Below are 4,920 nucleotides of genomic sequence, written 5' to 3' on the forward strand. Positions count from 1 at the left end.
GGACACGAAATTTTTGGGGAGGGATACTGTTCTACCCACTACATCTACCACCCTTGGTTGTTATCTTTGCCTTCTCAAGTGCCCCCCACTTGTTCTTTTCCCTTCCAGCACTGTTGAGATCCAAGAGACGGTTGCCCCCAAGACATTGCACGTATCATTTCTCCCTAATTTGTTCAGCAGATTCCCCGGGTGTCGTGCTGGAAACGCTGCGTTGTCTGTTTCCTTCTGGGATGGAAAACTGCTCTCCACGGCCCCACCAGTCAGCGAGACATTCCAGGCCGGTCTTTCCGTTTGGGCTTTCTCATCTGTCTGTCTCTTATTTATACAGGCCCCAAACCACCGAACGCTGTGGGGCAAACACTCATTCATTTACTCTGCAAATGCTGGGCTCGGAATTCCAGGCCCTCCCTCCCCCAGAAAAGCCTCAGCAAAGCACTGGGACACTGGTGGACTTTCTTCACATACTTTGAGGTTTTCAGAAAGGGTATATTTTTCTTAACATCACTTCCAGTGTATCTCTTAAGAACAACAAGAAGCAAACCTCCTAACTTTCGGAAAATAGAAAAGAAGTTACTCATCTGGAAGGAAGTTCCAGAACTTCCATTCCAGTTCCAGTTTTGTAATGGGTTCCAGTTTAAGAACCCATTACCAGACCCTCAGGGTGATCGTGCTGGCCTGGCTGTCCAGTCCTTAGGAGGGCATCATCCAGCCTCAGGGCTGAGCGTCCAGCAGAGATTTCTGCGTTATGCTGTGCGTCTTCCAGGTTCAAATACCGGCCAAGATTTTCCAGAGGGTCTTCTTTGTCCTATGGTGCGATACTCAGAGTCTTTTCTTGGTCAGTGATTTGTGAAGTGGTCTGATTTAAAGGGAGCCTCCCCCCTATGAGAATTTTAAACACGTAATAATATTAAATTTAGATATATTTCTAAGACCACACGCACGATTGGGCATCAGTTTCTTATCTGGGAAGGTCCTCCTCTCACTCTTGGGCTCCTTCTCCAGGAAATGAGTGAAGAAAGCTGCCACAAATGATCGTTCCCCATTTGTAATCTCCGTGGAAAGGGGACCCAACCAGCCGAGCCCGATCGCCAGAATGCAGCATTTTCCTGAAGGTCTGAACACCAGGGTGGTCTGGATTACGCTGGGGGGCAAGGCTGTGGTTCTGTTAGAGTCTGTTGACCCGAAAATAAGGTGCCCTCAAGGCAGAGGGTGGGGGAAGCTGGCCATGGGGACCTCTGTTCCGTGTGCTTGTCTTGGTGATCCGCTAACGTGCATGTGGGCTAACCCAAGGCCATTCACTTAATAAGAACTTATTGAGCACCTACTGCATGCCAGGCACTGGGCTGGGTACCAGGAGGAGGTGGTCTTAGCCATGATCCCTCCCGTTGGTTTGCCCCCCGTCCATCAGGAGAGGAGACCTTTATTCACATGGATATAAGGGACAAAGGAGCCAAAAACTTCAGAAGGAAGAGAGGTGGGAGGGGGGAGGGCAGGAGGTTACAAGGAGGAATTAGTATTTGAGCTGGTGTTGATTGGACCAATATTTGTTTCCTTGTTGGTCCAACCCTGACCTGATGGCCCTGGTGTCCTTCCCGAGCCCCAGGCCGGGCCCCAGTTGTGATGCCTGCCTTGACCTCCAGCCCCAGGCTGGCTTGAACCCTGGACCCAGTTCCTGCTGGCTCAGCCTCTGTTTGTGCCTTGGTCCTGTGGTCTCTTCAGGGTCCCTCCCCATCCCAAGGTGGCCCTGGGCATTGTCCTTTGGGGATCAGGAGTTTGTGGCCCAGGGCCAGCCCTGCCACCACTGGTGGACCTTCCCGAGGCCGGCCAGCTGACCCCTGCCCTGGCTCCCTGTCTGTGACACCCGTGTGCCCATGATCCATGCTGTCCTGGCTGCCACAGTGTCACCTGCCTGCCCTAACCCTGACCGGCTACTGACGTCGCCAGGCTGAGTACCCACACCTGCACCACTAGTGGGGGCAGCTTCCCCAGCACAGCCAGCTCCCATCGGGTCCACCTCCAGGCCAGCCTTTCACTGCCTGCCTGTCTGTCCCCAGACCACCAGTGGCAAGGAGCCTACGTGTCCAGCGGGTCTCACGCGTGGACGTGACTACAGGTGACATTGCACTGCCCTTTCCTGCCCAAGGTCATCTCAAGGTCACCCCTGTTCTCCACCTTCACGAGGGGCTAGCAGGGACAAGAGCCTTGATGAAACCTTGGTCACATACTAGGGTCTCTAGCTCATAGGGCCATCTGTGGGGAGGTGCATTGTCTCTGTGCCTTCCAAGGCTGCTCAGAAAGTAGTGGTGACGGAGAGATGGAGCCAGACCCGTGGGACCCGAAAGCCCAGGGCAAGCTCTTCCTCCCTGGCGGCCGGTGGGTCCCTCTCGCTCTGTATCACGCTCCTCAGAGCTGAGTGCCTGTTCACCCCCAGCTGAAGCCACCCCCTCGTGAAGGGAGCCTTGCCCTGCGGCTGTAATCTCAGACGCAGAGGCTGGAGGCGTGCAGGTGGTGCTCCTGGGTGTGACCCTGGTGGGGTGCACGGGGTGTGGTGCTGGAGCCCCAGCTGCCTCTGCAGGTTCACCAGCACGAGCGTTTCCTTGTCACAGTGCTCTAGATTCGGCATTCCAGGGCTTAACAGCCCTCATTATCTGACCCACATACCTCCTGCTGAAACTGACATCGACCTCCTGTGACTTGGCCCTGAGTGACACGGAGGCCCTGTCACATACTCCGTGGAGGTCAGCACCTTGCTCCCAGGTGGAGGTGACACCGGGATGCTTTCCCTGGCACTCTGCCTCACTACCCACTTCAAGAGAGGCACGGCCCTCGGAGGCCACGCTGTCCTGGGCTGTGGCCTGAAAGATGGCATGATGTGACCGGCTGGGGCCACATCTGGCCTCTCTGAGCCCCGGGGCCCTCCCCTCCACCAGTTCCTTGGAGGAAACTAGCTCCCGGCCCCAGAGCCTCCGCAGGCAGTGCCTCAACCTCCCGGTCTCAGCTTCCTCCACGGGCCCCGCTGTCAGGACATAATTAGTTGTGAAGTCATATTTAATGTCAGACTTCTCCATTGTATTTTGTGTGATATCTAGGGCCACCGTAACAAAGCACCACAAACTGGGGGGCTCAAAGCAACAGAAATTTGTTCTCTCACAGCCCAGGAGCCAGAAGTCCAGAATCGAGGAGTCGGCAGGGCTGTGTCCCCTTCTGCAGTGGCCGGCGGTCCCCAGTGTCCCTTGACCTGCAGCTGCCCCCAACCTCGGTCTCCGTCATCACACGGCCTCTGTGAGTCTGTATCCAAATTTCCCTCCTCGGAAGACAGCGAGCAGATTGGATTTAGGGTCCACCCTAAGCCAGGATAACCTCATCATAACTAAATTACAACTGCAAAGACCTCTTTTCCCACGTACTGGGGGTAGGTCTTGAACATATCTTTTTTGGGGACGCGATTTAACCCACAGCGGACTTGAGGGCTTTCTGGGTCCGGGTCAGCCCTGTCCACTGCTGAGTCCCCAGGTGGCCCTGGAAGGCACCACAGGGACGTATGTGGAATGAATGGACGGACAGGCAGAGAGCTGATTGTAAACAGCTTGCGGATGAAAAGGACAGACATCCCAGAGGAGCCTGATTTGTGCAGGCAAGCTCTCTCTCTTCCTCTCCTTTCTTGTATGTTTGATTCGTCTCAAATGTGAACTCTCAGTATCAAAGCCTCCCCTCCTCCTTTCTCACTTCCTGTTTCCTACCCCTCCTTGGAGCTGTTTCAGAATCAAACCGTCAGGGCTGGACGTGCCCACGGGAGCAAGACCTGCAACGGCGCTTTCTCCTGGGCTCTGGCCCCGCACTTGTCCCCAGCAGCTTCCTGTGTCACCTTGGAAATGGCTGGCTCTTGGTTGTGATGTGGACCCATCTTGCTCCCTCGGACGCCAGGCAACCCCTTCTCTTGTCCTCTTGTTTCCATTTGTCTGCAGGCAAAATCCCACCCAGGGTGCCTCGTGAGGCCCCCCAGACTGTGATCTTGGGGGCTTTCTCTTCCCCCAAGAGGCTCTGAGCTCATCTCTGACCTCATCTCAGAAAACCAGCAAGACCCGTAGTGCTGGGTGGCTACCGTCAACAACACTGTTGCTAGCTTCTCGACGCACTTAGTCAGCTAGGACCACAGACTCCATGACTTAAACAACAGACATTTACTTTCTCATAGTCCTGGAGGCCAGCAGTCCACCAGCAGGGTCCAGCAGGGTAGGTGTCTGGTGAGGGATCTTCTTAGCTTGGAGACTGCTCCCTTCTCGCTGTGTCCTCACGTGGCAGAAAGAGAGAGAGGAAGAGGGCTCTGGGGTCTTCTCTGATAACGGTGCTAACCCTATCAGATCAGGGCCCCATCCTTTCGACCTCATTTAACCTTAATTATATACTTCCTTCCTTCAGATAGACCCACAGTGGGCTTCAACCTGTGAATTTTGAGGAGACAAACATTTAGTCCACAACATGCACGCCAGTTTCTTCAGGACGAATCTCCCTTTTCCTTGTGAAGCACAAAGAGAAATGCTGTCGTGTACTACTGGCTGAGGCCATGACAGGCAGACAGGCAGAGAGGGCTAGGTCTGGGCTGGGGCCCTGGATGCCCTGACGCTGGGTGCTGGGTGTTCTGACGCAGCTCTGCTAAGGCCCCAGTGCTGAATCCTAGGACCATCCAGCAGGATAAAGGCCTCAGGACGAAAACAGCACTCTCTGAAAACCACTCACTGTAGGCAGTACGAGAAACAGGCAATGTGAGAGAATTTCCAAGTGACAGTGAGGGAAGGTTTGCAAAGGAACCAGGCAGGGCCAGTGCCGAGTGTGGACAACAAAGTGTGGGCCGCTAGTCCCTGCAGGGGAATCACCAGATGTGGCTGAAACAATACAGCCCAAGCCCGCGCACAGCTCCCT

This window comes from Phocoena phocoena, chromosome 4 (genome assembly GCF_963924675.1).
Source record: "Phocoena phocoena chromosome 4, mPhoPho1.1, whole genome shotgun sequence".
NCBI classification, from domain to species: Eukaryota; Metazoa; Chordata; class Mammalia; order Artiodactyla; family Phocoenidae; genus Phocoena; species Phocoena phocoena.